This window comes from Falco punctatus (genome assembly GCF_963210335.1).
Source record: "Falco punctatus genome assembly, chromosome: 8".
NCBI lineage: Eukaryota > Metazoa > Chordata > Aves > Falconiformes > Falconidae > Falco > Falco punctatus.
Genome location: NC_137588.1, coordinates 14,247,331 through 14,269,475, shown reverse-complemented (window position 1 = coordinate 14,269,475; position 22,145 = coordinate 14,247,331). Strand labels below are relative to the sequence as shown.

At 47.9% G+C, this 22,145-nt stretch overlaps 1 protein-coding gene across 3 annotated transcripts in view; it reads left to right on the top strand.

Moving 5' to 3' along the window:
* Positions 1 to 2,544: 2,544 nt before the first annotated feature.
* Positions 2,545 to 22,145, top strand: part of CREB1 (cAMP responsive element binding protein 1) — a 56,988-nt gene continuing 37,387 nt past the window's right edge. Inside the window, exon 1 of one of the 3 annotated variants that reach the window (XM_080400213.1) lies at positions 2,545 to 19,129. The gene's annotated coding sequence lies outside the window, so the exon portion shown is untranslated. The remainder of the gene's footprint in view (positions 19,130 to 22,145) is intronic. The other 2 variants (XM_080400214.1, XM_080400212.1) reach the window with 2 other exon arrangements.

Sequence of the window (22,145 nt, the reverse complement as noted above, 5' to 3'; positions counted from 1 at the left end):
ACCAAATTCCTGCTGCCATCTTCAGCTCTGCCCTGATAATGCATGTGCACGGGGCTGCGCAGGGGCAGCCGGGCTGGGGTAACCCACAGCCCCTCAAAACCTCCCACGGGCAGATCCCAGCCTGGCTGTGTCCGGGAAGAGCGCCCAGCAATGTGCCAGGAGCAGGCACTGGTGGCCGAGCCAGGGAGCGCCGGACTAACACCATCCCAAAATCAGCACCCAAGAAATAAGTGTTTAAAGTCCCAAGATGTTCGCAGGATTCTTATAGAGGATTCACAGTGACAGAGCAAATGGGAAAGCACCAAAATATTTTTGGTTTTCTTCAAAACAGATTTTTTTGTTGTAGCATTGGACATTGATGGGTTTTTTTTAGAAAGGGTGAAATAACTCTAAGCCATGAGGGTCTGTACCAGCCAAACGATCTGGGCTGATCTGAACTACATCTTTTTTCTTGACCTGGTCAGAAAATGCACTGTTTGTGTGACTCCACAGACTGTGTAAGAGGAAACACACAGTAAGAAATTACTCTTTTCTTTAATGGGCACAAATCTTGGTGGCTAAGGTCCCAGGTAGGAAGGCAAATAAAGGGAACAGAGATGACTTGGTCTGACCGAGGTGGCAGCAGATGCCGTTGCCAGTACCCGTGTTTGGCTGAAGCAGACCATCGGCCAGCGCTATCCCGCGGGACAGTACCGTCTGCACAGGGAGTTAGTTAGGAAGGCGCAAGAGGTGAAGGAGCTTTCCTCTGTCTTTAGGGTCTCACCTTTCCTGACTGCAGTGGAAGCAGGGCAGCAGGCATCCAGTGAGACCAAGCCCCGAAGGCAGCCTGGGGGCATTCAGGCTGCGCTAGCAGCTTGGGGCACCTCACAGAGGCCGGCTGCAAGCCACTCTCCTTTTTGTCAGCACAGTCTGCTTCACAGGAACAAGGAAAATCTCCAAACCTGGAACATAAAAAAGGCATCAAGCAAAGACACAGAAGTATTTCCATTTATTTCATTGCAGATAATGGGTGGCAGCTACCCATCGAGATCAAGTCTTGCTCTGCTGAAGACCTCCAGCTGACACATCACCAGTCATTTACAATCTGCCATTAAACATCCACAGTCATTACAGCTCTTTTCTCTGCTAGCTGCAGCTTCAGGACTTTTGCTTAGGTTGCACATAAGGTCTTGTTTGGAAGATTTAAAAGGAGAAAAAAAAATAACAATCTTGGTCTCCCAGAAGCTGTCTTGTGGTGCTGGGAGGGGAGATCATGCCAGTGCCCCAGCAGGGTGGCAGCTCAGCACTGGGTATGGCATTCCCGTGGGTGTTTCAAGGGGGAGCAGGGCAGCGTGCCCAGGCACAGAGCCCCCAGCAGAAGGTGTGCCCCGGCCCCCCCGAGCCCCCGCCCAGGCTCCTCCAGCCTAGGAATGGGGGTGGCTGTGGGAAGGGCCGGGGAAGCAGGGTCCTGCCTCTGCCTGGGCTCTGTCTTTCTGTGATGGGTTGACCCTAGCTGGACACCAGGTGCCCAGCAAGCCACTCTATCATTCCCCTCCTCAGCTGGACGGGGGAGAAAAATACAACGAAAAGCTCATGGCTCAAAATAAGGACAGGGAGATCATTCACCATTTACCATCATGGGCAAAACAGACTCGACGTGGGGAAATCAGTTTAATTTATTTCCAATCAAATCAGAGTAGAGTAACGAGAAATAAAACCAAACCTTAGAACATCTTCCCCCCACCTCTCCCTTCTTTCTGGGCTCAGCTTCACTCCCTGTTTCTCTGTCTCCTCCCCACTGAGCAGCAGAGGGGACAGGGAATGGGGATCGTGGTCAGTTCATCCCATGTTGTTTCTGCTGCTCCTTCCTCCTCACACTCTTCCCTTGCTCCAGCGTGTGGTCCCTTCCATGGGAGACAATCCTCCGCAAACTGCTCCAGTGTGGCCCTTTCCACATGTTCTTTCCACAGGGTGCAGCCCCTCAGGAACAGACTGCTCCAGCGTGGGTCCCCCGAGGAGTCACAAGTCTCACCAGCAAATCTGCTCCAGCCTGGGCTCCTCTCCTCATGGGTTCATGGGTCCTGCCAGGAGCCTGCTCCGGCCTGGGCTTCCCACAGGGTCACAGCCTCCTTCAGGCATCCACTTGCTCTGGCGTGGGGTCCTCCATAGGCTGCAGCTGGGTATCTGCTCCACCGTGGACCTCCCTGGGCTGCAGGGGGACAGCCTGCCTTAGGTGGGCTTCACCAGGGGCTGCCGGGGAATCTCTGCTCTGGCACCTGGAGCCCCTCCTGCCCCTCCTTCTGTACTGACCTGGGGGGCTGCAGGGCCGTTGCTCTCACACAGTCTCACTCTCTCTCCTGGCTGCTGTTGCACAGCAGGGTCCTTTTACCCCTTCTTAAATACATTATTCCAGAGGTGCTACCACCGTCACTGATGGGCTCGGCCTCGGCCCACTGTGGCCCACCGCCTTGAGGCCAGCTGGCAGTGACTCCACTGGACACGGGCGAAGCTTCTAGCAGTTTCTCACAGAAGCCACCTCTGCAGCTCCCCCAGTACCAAAACCTTGCCATGCAACCCCACTCCTGCCCTCCCAAAAGCAAGACCAGATCTGCAGGGAAAGGTGATACCCTCCATCGGACCTGCTGCTGCAGTAAAAGCAGTAGAAGTTTCGGCACTGCTGGTGTTCTGCAGGCATCGCAGCAGCCACCCCTGTCCCACGCTGCACAGCAGCATGGAGAAGGGCCTGGCCCGAAGTCCACCCAGTTTTTCCAACTGCATGCTTTATTCAGATCAGAAATATCACCTCTCCCTACAAACCTTTCATCACTTGAGATGCCTCCCCGCAGAGATGACGTGAGAGGAATGATGGGGAAAGAAATGATCAAAGAACACTATTATCAGGATTTTTGGCAGCTGAGCTGCCGTAGGCACGGCAGACACCGCTCCAAAGCACTGACAGGCTCATGGCTGCATACCTGGGTGAGGCATCCTTAGCAAGCAGGGATCCAGCGCGAAGAAATCAGTGCTGGGAAAAATATTCCTTCCCCCTCACGGTGTCTGTCATGGGGTAGTTCAAGCGAGCTGGCGTAACAGAGCAGACACCGTCATCTGAATTTTAACTTGGTTAAGTAACCGGCATCCAGCCCGGCACCCTCTGCAGAGGAAGCTAACCCCAGGTTATCTGGACTTCACAGCTGTTTAACTCGAGGTTATTCCTGCTGGACTGGGGTTGGCACCCTCTAATAAAGCTCCAGTGCTGTGCTTACAGAAACAGCATGTTTCTGTTAAACAGGAGTTAGTGCTGTATCATGGTGCTTTCTCTTGCATTTTTGGGTTTCTGTGGCTCTCACCCTTCTGCCTTGCTGAGATATTTGTGTCATCCAGCCCCTGAAAATTTGGCACTGAAATTGTGCTGTGTTGTGTTGCACTCTCACTGTATAGCTCATGACCCCTCCCGTTCCACACAAATCACAGTAATCGTAAGGGCTGCCAAGCCTTGAAGCCAAAAGCAGCTTTGAGATATTTATCCCACCTTCTTGTTTGACATGTTGATGTTATAGCCACAATGGAAGTGGCGGTAAAGGCAAGCCCAGAGAATGAGAGGAGGATGAAATCTGGTGCTCAGGAGCACAAAAACTGCTGTAACTCAGGGTGGGTCTCATGTCAGCCATGAGAATCTGCGGTGGGAGACATCAGGAGGGAGATCATATCTGCCTATGGCTTCACAAACTGCAAAGTTCCTACTGCGTTTCTGTTTTGAAGAAATGCAGATTCATCCAGATGTGGTTGACTGAAAACTCCAAATTTCAGTGAGAAACCTGGATAGACAGTGTCCGGTTTGTTCCTTCTCTGCTAAAAGCATCCGTGAATGAAAGCAAACTGTTGCCATGGGTCTTACCATTGGCTTTATCTGCTTGCTTATGCTGCCAGAAGAGCTGAATGTATTTGGCAGATTGAGATAGGTCTGATGGGTGGAGGGCTATAGATCACCCATGTCCAAAGCCAGATAAAAGTGAGGAAATTACGCTAAGCAGCCTCAGGTCCCCACGGGCTGGTCTCCCACAGCATCCTTGCCGCTGTCATCCTTAATCTCTTCCTACAGATAGAAATGGGCAGGAGAGTTCCTCTCTCATGGTAACTTGCTCTTCATCCAGGGCAGAGTCTTTCCAGCATGATGCTATTCAAATTAAATCACAAATCTTCTCTTCTATGGATAACACCCTGCTGTCTTCCCAAACCTGTTCTTGTTTTCTTTTGCTGTTTTGGCACCATTAGCCTTCCACAAGTGCTAGCACACACACAGAGACAATACTGTTAATTTTATTGTGCTTGAAAAGGCACAGAAGAGCCTAAACTCAGCCAAATGCTTGGCTTTGCCTTTTCCCTATCCTTTTAGTTATCTTGCCAAAGAGATCTGCAGTCAATAGCTGCTTGTTTTCCTGCGGGCAGGGCCAGCGTCACAGCTCGTGTGTGCGGGTTGCCTGCTGCCTGGCCAGGGGGAGCGCGCCATGAAGCTCGCTGCTCTCCAACCCAAAAATCGTCCAGCGGATACAAACCCACAGAAAGGACGGCGCAGGCCAGCCAGCTGCCTGCAGAAAGCTTTACCATGGGCTGCTGCCTTGCCTGGGAACCATGAGCATCCTGGGGCTGCTGGTCATGGCTGTGGGTCGGAAACATGGCACATCTGTAGCCCTCGGGGTTAGGGGGAACAGCAGAACAGGAGGGGAGCGTCCACTTCCACGGCTGTAAGAACAGGGGCTTTCCAAAAAAAAGGATGCTTTAAGCTGCAGATGAGGAACTGCTCTTCAAACACTAATTTCTTGTGCAGACTTTCATGCAGACAGTCCCAGGGCTGTTTCCCCAGCCCTCAGCAGCAGCTCACTGGGGCTCGCTGGGAGCAGCCAACAAGGCGGGTGCACATTGCAGCATCAGGAGACCCTGGGCAACACTGAAAATGCTGCTGAGCATGTTCCCAGCAGTGGCGTGTGGGGGTCACTTCAGTGGTACTGAGGGCCATAATACCAAAGAGGGGGCACCAGGTCAGACAGGAGCCTTGGGGAGGGCTGGAGGTCACTTCCCACCGCAGCCCTCACCTTCCCCCAGGACATCCCCCCCAGGGAGAGAGACAGAGGGAGAAAGCAAACATTTGTTCCCCAATTAACTGACCAAGATTTTTTAAATGACTAGATCCCTTCTTTATGCACAGTTTTTATATCAGGCATGGTGTAGAAAAAAATCGATCTGTTTTTCTCAGTCCAATTCCCTTCTGTCTAATAGGTCTGTTGTAAACGCCAATTTTACTGTCATTTGCACTGTGCCCATCTGAGCTATTTTATCAATAGTTAAATAAGAATACTTTAAAGTAATGTGATTTTTTATTTGAATTCCAATTTATGTTCAGATGGTTTGACACAAATCTAGTAAGGAAGGCTCACTATTTTCATAGAACAAATTAAATTATATGTTATACAGCCACACAAGTAAATACGTTATATAATTGGATAAATAAATACTTGTGATTAGATACAGTATCTCATTCTTACCTACACATAATAGCAAGGCTAGTGGAAGTATTGTACAAATCACTGTGCTTTAATAGTTAGCAGGCCATGAAAACCAATCTGAAAGACAATAGGCAAGAACAAGTACAAAAAAAGCTAAACCTAGTTATTTGAAACAAGGTTTAAGTGTGATTCAAATCAGCATAGAGTCATTTTCCCTTAAGCTAGTGCATCTGGGCAGAGAGGTCAAAGTCTAATTAGTTGTGCAGAAGGTGGTGGTGGTGGATAAAAAGTGATGAAGGACCCTGCAGGTGGGATGGACAATGGGGATGAGGATCGATGATGGGGATGGACAGTGGGGTTGTGTCACCAGTTACAGGGCACAGTTAAAGCCTGCAGGGCCAAAATCCATACCTGGACAACCAAATGGTTGAAATTGCTCATTTGCAGGGAGTTTGAGACAGAGCATTGATCTTGGTTCGTGCTGTCAGACAACGCTTTCCTCCTGACTGGGGAAAAGAAAATCAGTTCTTTTTAAGCTGATAAACACAGCCCAGCTGGGACCCAATTTGTTGTTTGGATGATATTACAGGCTGAGAGACAGACCGGAGTCCTGGCATGTTTTAAAGAAATTGTGGCTCCTTCATGCAGCTAAATTAGTAATGGATAGCACACGCCTGTGATAGAAACCAAAGAAGGCTAATGGTAATCGTTCCTCTCTTCCACCCACCCTCTTTCTTGTCTGCATTTTGCTTCAGATTGACCTGTGCTACTTTTTAAGAGTTTCCACTGTTTTTTCTGTTCCAAACAACCTCCCCCTCCTCCCCACAACTCCTGCAACCTGACTTTATAGTAAACGGATGTGCTAAAATTTGGAGCTGTTGAACATACACAGACATTTGTTAAACCAAGACAGTGAGATAGTGACCCTGAAACTGAGCACCACACGCAGGCTCTCCTCTTTCTGCCACCACCAAAATTATTCACCAAATTAGTGTTTTCTAGATTCTTGCATGGAGGAAAGGCAGCTAGGGAGGTGTAGGATTCATTTTTTTGAGGTATGAAAGTCAGTCTAAATAATACTTTCTATATGATAGGAACTGACTCGAAACCAGCAGGCTGTGCTGATAGAAAGGGGGTATTTACCAGAGCAATGTAGAATGTACCAGCCCTAGCAGCCACCCTTAGCTGAAATGTGGGCACTCAGGGCCAAAGCCAAGGGTTTTTCCAATAATTATTCCCTAACAATTTCCCCCCCTACCCCCAATTCATTCTGACAGCAGTTACTGGGTTGGGTTTGGGTTTTCATTTCAGCTTTGACTTCCACTGTGCCTCATCCAACAGCTTTTTCCTTCATGTGCGGCAGGTGACATCCCATTCCCATTTGAAAGGAAAAGCTCTCCGACTGGTGGGTTACTGGGAAGCCCACACTCCTTCTCCCTAACGCGTAGGGCCGATGTGGCCTCATGACAGCAGTTGCTTCATGGCATGCAGTATCCCAGGTGTACTTGCAGCACCTATCTACGCCAGGTCAGTATCCCATTCATATTGTATTTGCCATGTCTGCTACTTTAATGAGCTCTAATAGTATCAGTCATCACTTTTTGTAACTTTTAAAACAACAGAAGGTTTCTGAGGTATGTGATAAAAGAGTTTAATAGAGAAGAAAAAAGGTCACCATCATTTGGAGCATAACCAGGTATTTATGGTACGTCTAAGCCCCTCCCTGGTCAGCAATTCATTTTAGTTGTCCCTTCTGTGTGACAGTCTGTCACGTGAAAACACAAGATGCACTTCAAAGCTTGTGTAACCTTTAGAGGCTCAGCCCAGAGCAGTTTTGCTGACATCTGGCACACGAGGAACTTGCCATAAGTTGGAATAACAGCAATAACCAAGCTTCTGCAGGGCCATCATCTGTCAGTCCCAAAGCAGGGAAAGAAGCACAGAGGAGTGAGTCTGAGAAGCCGCAGCTGAGCTTGCACTGCAGCACTGAGGCTGTCACAACTTCGCCAAGTCATGGAGGGGACAGAGGTAGGGACAAAGGAGGCAGCCCGGCAGGAAGGGAGTTTAGTGGGAACGCAATCATTTATCTTTGGATAAAGAGTGGGGCCCCCCAGAAGGCACTGGAACTATGCGAGCCAGGGTATCTCTGTGATGAGAAGACACTGTGTGGAGAATTTGATCTAAATTCACGGTTAACTCAGAACAAAGTAACCAAACCCAGAAATGGTTAAGCAAGGGTTAAGCAGGAGTCAAGCAAAGTGAGAAGAAATCCAACTTCATGAGGAAGACAAAGAAAAGTGAAGCTATAGTGGCAAGAAAATTACTTTCAAGAGGCATTTTTCATGGACTGAAGAGAAAGCCCAGGCTTCTCCCTGGTCTGCACAGAGTTGTTCAGACAGTGGGCTAGGCTGAGCTTGCTAGCGTGCTCGGGGAGCCAGAAGATTTATTTTACTGGCTAGGCTTAGAAAACACAGCACACAGCATTAAAAAGCTAGTTGTGTTCATCTACTCCTGCGCTCCTGCCCTTGAAACATCCCTTCTGCTTCTGGGGGGGATGATATTTGATAATTCAATTCAATTTGATAATTGAGTTATTTAGCAGAGAATGTAACTAGAAGTGTTTGGGGATCAGAAATTAATTGCTACGCCGGCCGGAGCAGGCAAATCCTGCTGTGGCAGCCTGTGAGCCGGGAAGCTCCTCTGCTCCACACAAGGTGAGGCACGGCATGCTCGGAACAGAGGATTTCCCCTCCCTGGCTGCTCCTTCAATGGAAGAAACGGATCCTGCTCCAGCGGGATGGTACGGCAGCGGGGCTCCATATTTCAAACAGCAGGGGTTAAGCAAAGTGACCAATTTCCTTAGACTAATTGAGCATGCAATCTGCCTGCTTGTAAAGCCTGTATTTGGCCAGGAAGATTTATTACTTTTAGCAATGATGAATGTCCAAGAGCAGTGAGGGCAGACCTGAGCTGCAGTTCATTAACTTTAAGTGGGATGATGTTGAAAAACCATTTCTATTTTTGGTTACTTTGTTCTGAGTTAACTGTGAATTTAGAACTACTTCTCTAACAAAGTGCTCAGGGAGTCCAGTGAATCTTGTTCTCTGTGGCAGATATTAAACCTGTAGGGGTTTCTCCTTATCCTGATGAGTAAGCAGTTTCAGTTGGTCCTGGGAGGATATGAAATGACAGACTGCTTTGTACAAGAGTTTGAAGTTGAGCCTCCATCTGTCTCAGAAGTAGAGACTGAAATGGAGGACTGACATGCCTTTCTCATTGGGTTTCAGCGTAACACCTCTTCATCATCTTCGTCTTCTCCTCAGAAAGTGATAATCAGTTCAGTGCTTTGCCTGTGCTACCGAATGGCCACCCATCACAGGGGTATGGTGACACCCCTACCTTCCACTACATCTGCTTTTAAATCAGTTGCTCTATTTGTATAGAATAGAAAGTGCAATGCAATACTCCTTCCACTGAAAAGTGCTGGACACTTTACTAACTGTCTACGTAATCAATCTGCCCCCTTCCACATTTATTATTTGCAAATACTCTCTTTCCTTGGGGGAATACCCATTAGTGACAGTAGCTGTAAAGCCCCAGAGCACACCCTGCCTTCTTTTCTCCCCAGCAATACTTGTGCTTAATGTCACACACACCCTCTGTGTCCCTGCACTGCAAGACCACACTGGTGCTCTAGAAAGTGTCAGTGAGCGTTTGATGCTGAAAGATTATTTTGTCATAAATCATTCCCAGAGGTGGCTGTAAAAAACACTTTTGTGTTGCTGTCTTTACAGCTGTGTGTAAGCCGAAAATGCATGTCTGTCTGTGTTTCCACAATAAATATTATTGTGCATGCTACCAGTGTCAGCAGTGTCCACTGCTCCAGAGTGCTTCGTATGCATTCTGGCTCTGCCATGCCTTACAGCCAAGCGTGAACCTTTCTTGATCTATAAGTTACCCATTAGCCTCTATAAGCCCTGGGCCGTGGGCAATCAACCTGCAATGCTGTATGCAAGTCCACTGGCCAGGGTAACCAACCTGGAAGCTGCAAAGCTAATGAATTTGCCTCTGAGGCTTAATTGTAAGAAAAAGTAATTAATCTTGCTGGTTTCACTCATCATCAAGCAAACTTTTACTGATGAAGAAGAAAACTGCTGAGCATTCAGTTCACTCCCCAAGTCAGGCTCTCCCTGTTGGACTTTGTGGGTAATTGGCACATCATTACTATCCCATTTTCCACAGATTCCTCAAGAGGCAACAGTGAAAGGAACATGTAGATGTCAGTGAGGGAAAGAGGCTTTGCAGCGCAGACCTTCAGTCTCACTCCCAAAGAAGTTCCAGTTTTACTTTGTCCCGATTTTGCTCAGATGTAATGTGAGGCAAAAAAACCAAACCAAACCAAACCAAGAAAACCCGTAAAACCTGTAAAGGAAGGAGGAATGTACAAAGCAGCTGCTCAGAAGGTTTCACAGCAGTTGTGTATGAAATGTTCACCCAGCCCTGCCACTGTGCCAGCATGAATCAGGGATGAATCCAGCTCCCATCTGTGTATGGTCTAAACCTCAGCAATGGGGCAAGAGATGAAGATACCAAAGACACGCAACATTGGGTGTAATCTCAAATTGCTTCAGGCATCTGGCCTATCCGAGGCATCTGTTTTAGCCTGAGAGATAAATTGCTCTCCTGAGTTGTCTGTTATATGGGGAGCCAACGCTGGCTGGCAGAGGAGTACCCACCACTGCAAGATGCCCTTTGCAAACTCATCAGTGATCTGCCAGACTTTCAGAGAAGTGCTAAGGAGCTGGCCAGAGAGCTGTGAGTGAGAGCAGGGCTGGCAAGAATCAGCAGAGAGCCACAGTACTAGCCCTAAATGGGCAGCAGGATCAGAGCCATGGAAGGAGGCGCCTAGCTACCTAAGGGCAGTCCTGGCTGGTCTGGGGGACCAGGTAATTCAGTACCACCAGCAGCACTCTCATCACTCAGGTTGCAAGTGTTGTCCAGGTTTCTGGTAGGAGCCATTTGCTGAGATCTGGTTAGAGCGTTTTAACTGCTTTTTGAGGACAGAGTTTATTCCCTTAAAGGCTTATTGCTGTGATTCTTCAGATTTGCTGAACAAGGGTGAGCAATACAGTTCTGGGAAACATGCACAGGTGGAGAATGTATGCCATTATGGTCATTTGGGGGATAAAAGAAGCTGATGCAACACAAATATTAACACAAAGGGAAAGAGAAGGATGGCAAAAAAGGTAAAGAAATCCATGACTCAAACAGGAGACACTCAGATAGCTACATTTGTTCTGCTCATTATAAATATTTTCTCACAGAAAGTAGTTTACACCTCCTAAGAATAGCACAAAGGCTGAATCCTTACACTTCGATCTCGGAACCCATCCTTGAAAAGCAGGAGTTTTAGAAAACTTTAAAATCCACACAGCAAAATGTCCATGGTTTAGCTGAATTAAATCATATTTTTTAATTACCTAATCTGATTTTGTAACAAAATGCATAGAAGACACTTTATGAAACACACATTAAAATATTAAAATGCTGTGCAATGGGGCTAGAGTTCAAATATCAAAACTGTCAGAAACAACCTGCTACCTCAGTACTGGAATGAAATGAGAAGGGCATGATTGTGAGACAAGCCTTTCGCATGTCTACCAGTGATTTGGAGTGGAAGTATTTCCATTCACTATCAATGAATAGACCAAATTAGAAACACTGATTTTAGATTTCTCACCTGTCTCAAAAGCTTTAAATGGCAGAAAAATTCTGCTCCCAATAGGGGTTGCAAATGACTTATTTAGTGGGTCGAGCTCACATATCCTAGCAGACTCTAAAAAGAAAAAATAATTTCCAAAAATTATGTCAGCTGTACACTGCAGACAGGATTGGGCATGAGCCAAAGGCACAGCACAGGTCCATAACACCCAGGGGGAGAAGCAGGCATGAGGAGGGTAGCTCCCAAGGCTACGCTGTGCTGCAACCTTGGAACTTCTGTCCACAATCAGGACAGAGGGAAAAAGCACAGCAGAAGCAGAAAATGTGCTGCGGCCCAAGCCATAGTATGTGTCGTCAATAAAACAACATTTTATCTGTTTAACTTCAGCTGCCTTTTTTTCTAAAAAGCATTAAAGGTGGATTGTTTCAGTTTATTTTAGAATAACTGTAATCAACAAAATCAAAGGCAAAGTAAACCCATAATTGCTTACTGTCTTTTGTAATTTTTGATGGAGTTATGATATAAGAATTATTTACTTTAAAAAAGGAAGGGAAAAAATCTAAATATCTATAGTGAAAAACAAGAAAAGAATTGGAAAACAGAGGATGTTAGTTAAATCCTTGTAAACAGTTAACAAAACATGGCCTTGGGAGAAGGAATAGACACCATAAATATGTCAAGCTGGGACACAGCAAGATAAGCTCAAGGAGAACCAAATGGTTAATGAGACTAAACATAAAATTATTTGAACTATATGTGAACTATGCTAATTAGCATACTAAAAGATCCACCCTCGAGCAAAGAGAGCCCCCAACCAACAAAGCCCTCTCCCCACAGAACATGCGCAGTGAAAAAAAAGGACACTGTACCTTTAAATGGAGACGAGGCTTGTAAGAACCAGTGAGAATTAAGTCTACACGTAATTGTAAACAATTGTTTGAAGTGTACAAGAAGTTCAGCTATGTGTTCCACCTCTGCCCAGGCCTGCCATTAAACAAGCATCTCGGCTCTTGCACACTGATGCTGTGCATCGGCTCTTGCACACTGGGTGAAGAACCCGGATTTGGGATAAGGGTTTTGGCCACCTGGATGGGACTGCCATAAGGCCTTGCCCGGATCATCCTGCCATCCCTGACCAGCAGAACATGGACCAAGCAGGACTCCAGCATGCACCACCCTGTTGATCGGGGACTCCTCTGGCCCATCTCAGCTGTGGGGTGGTAGGCAGCTCAAAGGTGCAACACCCTTAGAGATATTTTTATGGGGGGGACGGGATCGTGGAATTGGTAAGCAGCCGCTATTATTCCTCTGCATAAGTCGTGCTCAGAATGTTTGCAGCAGTAGGATTAAAGGTTGTAAGTTTCAACACACAGACGTGTGACAAGGAAAGGGGTAAATACCTTGTCTTTGCTGACAGAGAGGATCAGAGCTGAGCATATGAAACTTTGGGTTAAGCGGAATTAAGTGTAATATGGGTATGGCTACTTCCAAAGAAGTTTCCCTGTGCGCTCCTCTGGGATGCATCCTGAAACACTGGAATAAGTTTGGAGGGGAACCCTTAACTAAAGAAAACTGACAATGCTGTTGTAACAACTAGAGGCCAAATTATAAATTGGGTGATGGTAAACGGTAGCCGGAAAAGGGGTCTTTACAATTTAATACTGTATTACAACTGATGCTGTTTTGTTGCCAGTTGGGGCAGTGGAATGAAGTGCTTTATACTGATGCCTTCATATAGAGACCCACGTATTCAGAAAAAGTGTAAAGTGAGGGGAGATGTGTTCATGCTGTATGTGCTAGAAAAGAGAGTGCATGTGGAGGCAAAAAGAATGGGACTGTATATTGTAGGGGGGGAGGAACCAGATGATGTACACTTGCTGGTGCCCACAGTCCTATCCCTACATGGTACAAATCCAGGAAAAATCATCAGATACTTCTGAAAAGAAGGAAAAAAAAGAAAAAAAAAAAAAGAAAAAGGAAAAAGAGAAAACCAAACAAAAAAATCCAGATGGGTGACGAAAAATTTAGTCCTGCTTCCAGCAGGCCTGATCTGAGACAAGCAGTGGGGGTGAAGGGCTTACCAGTTTTTGTACATGCGCCGTTTGCTACCTCTGATTTATGGAACTGGAAGCAATCTGTCAGCTCTTGTCGGGAAAACTGACGGAATGTACTAGCTTTTGGAAAACATGGTCCTAAAGAAAGTCCATTGGCTTAGATAGCGGAGCAACTTATTCGGTAATTACTAGTTGTAAAGGGCCTTTAAGTAAAGTGACAATCCCAATTGTTGGGGCAACAGGAAAACAAGCAATACAGCCTTTCTTAAAACCTATGGAATGCACAATTGGAAATCCTAAATTAACTCATAAATCTCTGTATATGCCAGAATCCCCCCTCCCTCTACTAGGATGAGAATTATTATGCAAACGGAACGCTCACATAACTTTCTCTGAAAATTCTGTACAGGTCCACATCCCACCTGATGAGGCATGGAAAGCACAAATTTGCTTGCTGACAGATAAAACTTTTGAGGAGCCTGAGGACAACATCCTGGATGGGGTACTGAATGCAGTAATTCCCTTGGTTTGGGCATCTAAGAAATCAGGAAGAGCAAATAATATGTCTCCTATTGAAACTGAGTTGAAACCTGAGGTAAAATCGGTAAGGAAAAGACAATAAATGCCCTATCAAAATGGAAGCTATGAAAGGGTTGGAACCAATAATTACACCTTCCTAGAACATGGACTGTTGCGAGAATTCCAATCTGACTATAATACTCCCATATTGAACCTGTAAAGAAGCCCAAGACTCATGAGTAGGGGCTGGTCCAAGATTTAAGGGAAATAGATGGGATCACTGTGGATGTTCATCCTGTGGTGCCAAATCCATATATGCTTGTAGCCACAATAACTAAGACATGTTTATTTCACAGTTCTGGATCTGAAAGATGCTTTCTTCTGCATACCTGTTGCTAAGCAGAGTCAAACTCTCTCCGCCTTTGAATGGGAGAACCCAAGCACCAGAAGAAAAGTGCAGTTATGCCGGACCATGTTCCCGCAAGGTGTCAAGAACAGCCCCGCTCTGTTTGGTAATGTATTGGCAAAGGAACTGGAGCCATGGCAAGGTAAATACCCCGATATTACTTTACTTCAATATGAAATAAAAAGAAAATTGATGGAAGCTCCAGCTTTAGGCTTACCTAACATGAATAAGCCTTTTCAACTCTATGTACATGAAAGACAGCAGCAGTTAGCATTGGGAGTGTTAACTCAGCTGCCTGGTGATTGTCGCTTACTTTTCTAAACAATTAAATGAAGTAAGTAAAGGCTGGCCTGCTTGCCTAGAGCTGTAGCTGCCACAACACTGATAACTGAAAAACAACTTTAGAACAACCAATAACTGTCCTAGTGCCGCATGCAGTAACAGCCATTCTAGAACAGAAAGGACATCTCTGGATCTATCCTAGTCAACTAGTGAGATACCAAGCAGAGTTGCTTGAACAAGATGACACTAATTTTAAAACAGTAATCTCCCTGAACCCTGCCACCCTATTGCCCCTGACAGAACAAGAACCTAATCTTGGGAAACAGATAAGCAGATGCAGCAGCAAGAAGGGAATCAATAAATGAGTCAAGACTAGGAGCACCGATACCCAAAAGAAAAATGGGTTTGGAGTTACCAGAGTATACAGAAAAGGAAGATAAATTGGCTGAAATACTAAAATGTTCCAAAAATTCCGAAGGATGGTGGGTGATACCTGACCATCAAATATTAATATCAATAAGAATGATGGAGAAACATGCAGAAAATGCATAATGAAACCCATTTGGGAACAGAAGCCTTAGTAGCCAGTATCAAAAGATATGCAGCATCACCAAAATGCAGACCCTTGCGGACATCACTGTGAAGAAGTGTCAGACATGCTGTATGAATAATCTTAAAATCCAAAAGCAACCACCAGCAGGAGATGTGGAAAGAAGAGTTGCTCCTGGGGAACACTGGCAAATAGATTTTTCTGAGTTAATGAGGTGTAATCAGTATAAGTAGTTGCTTCTTTCAGTAGGTACCTTTTCAGGACGGCCGGAAGCTTTCCTTTGCCATACCAAATGGGCAAGAGAAGTCACTAAGGTAATAGTAAAAGAAATAATTCCTAGATTTGGGATTCCAGAAGGATTGTCCTCTGATAACGGACTTCATTTTATCGCAGAGATAGTCCAAGGAGTGTTCAAATTCCTCCAGTTTAAATGGGATTTGCACACCCCTTAGAGACCACAATCTAGCAGGAAAATAGAAAGGATGAATCAAACAAATAAGAGACAAATAACAAAATCGTGCCAGGAAATTCATATGAAATGGATTGAGGTATTACCTGTGGCCTGAGGAGAATTAGGATTGCCCCTAGAACAAAGAAAGGGGTAAGCCCATTTGAAATTTTGTATGGGAAAGCATATCCAGTTAATAGCCTAACCACAAAAGAGGGCCAAATGCATATTAAAGGTGAAGAAATATTAAGGAGATGCTTAATCTCTCTGCCACCCTCCTTAAATAGATAAGTAAAGCAAAGAGCTCCTTTGCCTTCGGACTCACCAGTACATCAGTTTCAACCAGCAGATTTGGTCCACCTCAAAAGTTGGAAAAATGAACCACTAAAAGAAAAGGGTAAGGAAACATATACTGTTTTAATGACTGTCTACAGAGTAGTGAAATGAGAACTCCTGGATACCTTACACCCAGAGGAAAAAAGCACCTATAACAAAACAGTGGACCACTGAACAAACCGGGGACTGTACATTAAAATTTACTGTATTTGGGTGAGCTCCACAAAGGATTCTGGAAAACCATGTCTTGAATTAGATCGCGCTTAAGGATTAATTTTGTATTATTGCATGCTAATAATAGTAATACAACATAAAAAAGAATAGTAGTAGTAGTAGTAGTAGTAGCAGTAGTAGTAGCAGTAGAGTGCATCCAGAAAAATATTAATTTTCTTGCAATGAGAAATGGTACTACAAATTGCTATCCTTTGCTTATTTATAGTGATAGGACCTGGGAGAAGCAGCCATTAAAGGACCTTTGGGAGAAAAGTAGGCATTTCTTAACTAGTACAGGTAACAATACATACAGCAAACAGAACCAATTGCTGGATCTGCACACACTTCCCAGAAGCCTTGGAAAGAGGAATACCTTTCTAATATATCTTGGGGAGAATTATGGAGCATTATGTCCTTTAATACAAGCCAAAGTATAGAAGAACAGGAATGGGAAGTAACTACCCCAGATCTCCCAGCCCCAAAAGGAACAGGTAAATTAGACTGACATGCTGTTAGCATCTAAGGGGAGTGTGTGCGTACCAAAGGAGTAGAATATCTACCGACCTTAATGAGATTTGAAAAAACCCTAATATTTTACATGTGATACAAAAGAATGACACTTCTCTTGGCTTTGCTGAAACGTAGAAATGGCTGACCTCTTAGGTCAGTTAAGTTCATGGATAAAGTGATACGCATTGTGATTGCAAGAGTTCTAATATATGATAAGTATATATGTATTAATTCAATGTACACAGAGATGTTGTTTGATCTTGTGTGAACCAATTTATGAAAAGATGAGACTAATATAAGGGAAAAATACAAATTCTTCCCTTATACCATCACAAATGGGGGATTTGATGTAAGAAGTATTTACTTTAAAAAGAAAGAGAGAGTGAAAAAATGTAAAAATCTATAGTGAAGAAAAAAAAAAGAAAGAATACCAACAGTTAACAGAACACAGCTTTGGGAGAAGGAGAGACACCATAAATACATCAAGTTAAGAGTTATCAAGCTAAGCTCAAGGAGAACCAAATGGTTAAGAGACTAAACAAAAAATTGTTTGAGCTATGTGTGAACTATCCTAACTAGCATACTAAAAGATCCACCCTGGAGCAAAGAGAGCCCCCTACCAACAAAGCCCTCTCCCCACAGAACATGCCCTGTGTACCTTTACGTGGAGAGGAGGCTTGTAAGAAATGATGAAAATGAAGTGTGCCTAAACTACAGATAACTGTAAACAATTGTTCAAAGTGTACAAGAAGTTTTACTGTGCGTTAGGAGGTGGGCTGGCTTTGCAGGGTTACCTCCTAGTACCCACCTCCGTACAGGCCTGCCGTTAAACAAGCATATTGGCTCCATGTGCATCAGCTCTTGCACACCGGGTGAAGAACCCAGATTTAGGATATAGGATAACAGATGAAACTCAGCGTGAGTAAAAACAGTTCGACCTTCTTGAGAAAACACGGCTTGACAAGAGGAAAACTAATGTAAACCACACACCAGGATCACTGGACTGCGCGGTGGCCTGGCAGCAGGGTGGCTGTGCCATGTGGCTGCAAAGACGAACCACATTTGGAGCTTCAAATCTTGTTGTGTAGTGCCATCTTGAGGTTTTGTGAAACGAAAAGTAGCTTCTCCAAGGCTTTCTATAGTTTTTATCTGGTTGTAGTTCCAGCAGTTCATTCTTCAGGGTGGATGGTCAGGTGGATGTGATCACCTGTGTGTGTGTGGGAAGCGGCGGAGCCGGGGCTGGCCTGGCCCTGCTGCAGCTCCACGGCAGCGTCAATGCTGAAAAACCTCCCCTAGGAAAAGTCCACCTACCCAGCGTTCAAAATCCCCAGCGACAGACACCACACGGGCACTGCCGATGGGGTCAAGGGCCACAGAATGCAGCTGCTCCTCTTCAATGATGAGATACAAACCCGCATCTCATCCCCTTCCTGGCCGTGACACCTGTCCCTGCGGAGAGGTGGCGAGGCATGGGGCTGGCGCCATGGTGCAGCCTGCCGCCTCGGCCACAGACGCTCCGAAAACGCCGGTGTTACAGCGTCAGTGCCAATGCAGGCTTGTCCCCTCAGCGCTGGTGGAGGCCTGTTGCTCAGGGCCGCGGGATGTCACAGGGATACTTGCGTGGCGATGGAGCAGCAGGCACCCCGGGCCCGGTTCTGGGCTGCCAGGGCTGGCTGCAGGGCCAGCAAGGGCTGGGCGCAGGGCAGGAGTCGAGCCCCGGAGGGAAAACCAGGCAATGGAGGAAGGTTTGGAGGAGCCACCTGAAGGAGATGAGCGCTTCCCCACGTAGGGAGGGGGTGGTGGGGATGCCCGGCTGCCGGGAGGCATCGAGGAAGGGCAGGATGGCTTGTCACCCACCATGCTGGGCCTGCGAAGACCAGGGACGCTTGGCTCGAGGGGTGGGAACCGGGGGCCTGAGGAAGCCCCCTTCCCCAGGCGGCCCGGCAGCGGGGCACCCGGGGAGGGGACCCGGGAGTGCGGCACGTCTCCCGGGGTGCCAGTCCGTGCGCGCGGACGCGCACGGCGAGCTCGGAAGGGCCGGCGCCCCCGGGGCGGGGGGCGTCCCTGGGGCAGACGGGCCCGCGCTCGGCCTCCCGCGCGGCTCGACCATTTCCGTGAGCGCTCGCGGCTTTCCGGCCTCCTCGGCTCGGCTGCCGCGCCCGGCGGGGGCGCGCGCCCCCCCGCAGCCCTGCTCGGTGCTTTCCGCGCGGGCCGCCCCGGGCGGAAACGCCGTTCGCGCCTTCGCGGGGCCGCTCGGCTCTTTCCGCCGCCCCTCCGGGGCGCTTCGTTCGTTTCCGCGGTCGCTCGGCTCTTTCCGCGGGGGCCGGCCGCGCGCTCGGCCGTTCCCGCCGCCTGCCGGGCGCTCGGCGTTTTCCGTGAGCGCTCGGCGTTTTCCGTGCGGGCCGCGGCGCGCTCGGCGCTTGCTCCCTGGCTGGCGCTCCTCAGTCGGCCGCTGCCTGCCTGTCGCCGGGCTGGGAGCGCCTGTGTGTGTGTGAGTGACGCGGCGGAGGTGTAGTTTGACGCGGTGTGTTACGTGGGGGAGAGAATAAAACTGCGGCGAGATCCTAGGCGCGAACGAAAGCAGTGACGGAGCAGCCTGGTAACCGGTAAGAGGAGGAAGGCGCCCAGCAAACAGGGGCGGGGGGGAGGGAAGGAAATGGAGCCCGGCGGGGACCAGGGGAGCCGCCGGGCGGCAGGACGCGGGGGCCCGGCCTTGCACCGCCCGCGGGAGGGGCGCCCGCTTTAAAGATGGAGCCGAGCCCTGCAACATCCCCGCCGCCGCCGCGCCGCGAACAAAGGATAATGGCGGATGGGAGCCGGCCCCGGCGGCGGCGGTGGCCGCCACGGCCGGGTGGCGGCGGCGGCGACTCTGGCGGCAGCCAGCGGCGGCGCTCACCGCGGCGGGGAAGGGGGATCGCGCCCCCCGGCCCCAGGAGGAGGCGGCGGAGGAAGACGACGAGGGGGGAGCGGCGGCGGCGGGGGGTGGCCGGCGCCCACCCGCGCCCCCTCCCCGCGCCGCCCTCCATGTGCGCCCCGCGACCTCCCCCCGGCGCTGCCCGCCTGGCTCGGCGGCGGCCCCGGGCGCGGCCTCCCGGCCGGCGCGGCCCCACCGGGCTCCGGGGCCGGCCGCCGCGGCGGCGGGGCGGGTGGGCAGCCCTCCTGCGGGGCCGCCCCGCGCCCGCCGCTCCGCGCCCGGCCGGTTTCGCTTCCCCGGTGACCCGAATGCGCTGTATAAATAAATAAACAGACTCTTGCCGTGGTGGAAGCGAGTGCGTGGGGCGCTCCTAGGCTCTGTAACACGCTCCTAGGCTCTGTAACGAGAAGTTTTTAATAAAATCTGCATGGACGCTCGGGCCGGCGCTCGGTCTGGTGGTTTGCTTTCATTTGCAGCGCGGGGCAGGGCCGCCGCGCCGGGCGGCTGCGGAGGGGCCGGGGCGCCCGGTCAGCCACGCCGCGCTCCGCCGGCAGCTCGGAGGGGAGCGCCTTCAGCCCGGTGCGCTTACCGGGAACGGCGGTGCCGACCCCAGCAGCCTTGCTGCTTTCCCGGCGGTATTTTTAACCCACGGTGAGCTCGAGCCCGGCCGCGGCTGGTAAATCTCGGTTTGGGATTTGCTTTTGCCGGTCTTGCACGGGCTCCCGGGTGCTGCGCAGCCGGCAGGATTTGACCTCTATCCCGGCTTTAGCAGCAAATGTCAGCTCGGCTGCCGGCTTCCACCGGCCTGGTCCTGCCGCAGCCGTGGGGCTTTTTTCCCCCCTTCCATTGCCTAGGAGTGAAGCCGTTGTTTTGGCTTCATTTCTACTGTCAGAACCTGCATATCTGCTTTTTTGGGTATAGTAATAAGTAAAAACGATGTGGCAGTCTTAAAAAACCTTTTAACCAACGATTGTTAGCACCTCTCAAACGTGTGGAAGGATACCAAAATTTCGTTGGCCATATGACTTTTCTTCCCAGAAAGCTGGGGGCTTTTCTTAATTTTATTTTGTTCTCCCTCTTAAATGTTGAAGTGTCTGCACGTAATCTGCTGCTGGAATAACACCTGTCATGAATATCCCCCCCCCCCCCCCCCCCCCCCTCCCCGGCCCCAGCCCTGCGGTTAGAAGCAAGTTTCCTATTTCTTAAATAAAGGACTAGAGACTTACTTAGGAATATCGGATATCTCTGTTCAGTCCCTTGTGACCACTGAACACTATTTCAGAATACAGGAATTTTGAGATTCTACTTGTTCCCTTTCCCTGTATCAACAAATGTGTTGTTTTTTTTTTAAAGTGTGAAGTCACTGACATAAGTTTTTATTCAAGACGTATATTTGTGATTCACATGTGTAGATAGGCCTGTCCTTGTATGTGAATTTCCATTTTCTGACACTTCCACCACTTCTTTTGAAGTAAAGGTCGAAGGTGCTCCACATCACTTCAGAGTAATACCAACATGAGAAGAGGTTTTCTAAAGTTGTAGTTGATTAATAGGCATCTGAGGACTTCAGTAAGCAATGTAGCTGCTATTAGTGATTAAAGAGAGTGTAGTAGTTGGTGTATTTCATTCATTCTTGGTTCAATGGAATATGCACTTTATTTTAAATACAAAAATGACAGTAAGTTCTTGCATGTTTTTTGTAGCTTTAAAACACAGCATTTTATTTTATTCTATTTCATAATAGAGGGGAAGACTTTCAGATCCGTATTTTCTGATACAGTTCTATTTCCTTACCAGCTATGTATCCTCACAGATCAGAGAGAAAAGGGAACAGGGAGGTGGCTGTGTATTTGCTAAGCATCACTTACAGGTGACGCAAAATGAAATATTTGCATGTAGGAAAGAAGAGTGTAATAATTTTTAATGCTTAAATTTCATTGATAGAACATCAGTGTTTAGATTAGTACTCTCAGCTTTGTGTCTAAATGTGCAGTAAACTGTCTGCAGCTGATCTCTATTTTTTTTTTTCCCTTCTATACTTCCGGCCATAAGGGTGTCTGCTACACTGGGTGAAAAAAAAAACGCAAAAACCAACAAACCGAAGGTCTGAAAGGGGAGAGGGGTCTGCTGATACAGAACATTTAGAAGCATCTCGTTTAGACTGTCAAGTCATCAATCTGTCTATTTCCTGGAAGCCTACACCAGCGTAGCTATTGCTGGTACTGATGTCAAATAGAAAATACTCTGTAGTAGCTGATCATATTCTGGAAAGTAGCTGTTCTGCTGCAGTAAGAAGCAAATGACCTCTTCTTGCCGAAGTGCAGCAACAGCTCTGTAGGTGCAGATTTTGATAGCAGACAAGGTCCTGACGAGGGATTTCTGATGACACCCTTTTGAAACAAATGGGATATTCACACTTCACCTCTATTTTGGGATCTCTGGAAGCAAGTCGAGATCAGTTACTCATGTCACACTTCTCAAGGCTTTTGTGCAGTGAGAAGGCCGTGCTAGCTTTCTGCCGCTAATCTAAGGTTACTTTCATGGGACATGACAGCAATCCTCATCCACAGGAACAACCCTGCTGAATTCAGTTTGAGCCCTCTGGTGCCCTACCTGCGTACAGTTAGTTTCGTGACAAGGCAGTGATTCTTCTCTGAATCAAAAATTGTGTTGCCTCATCTGCAGTCTGTGTGATCATATTTCATGGT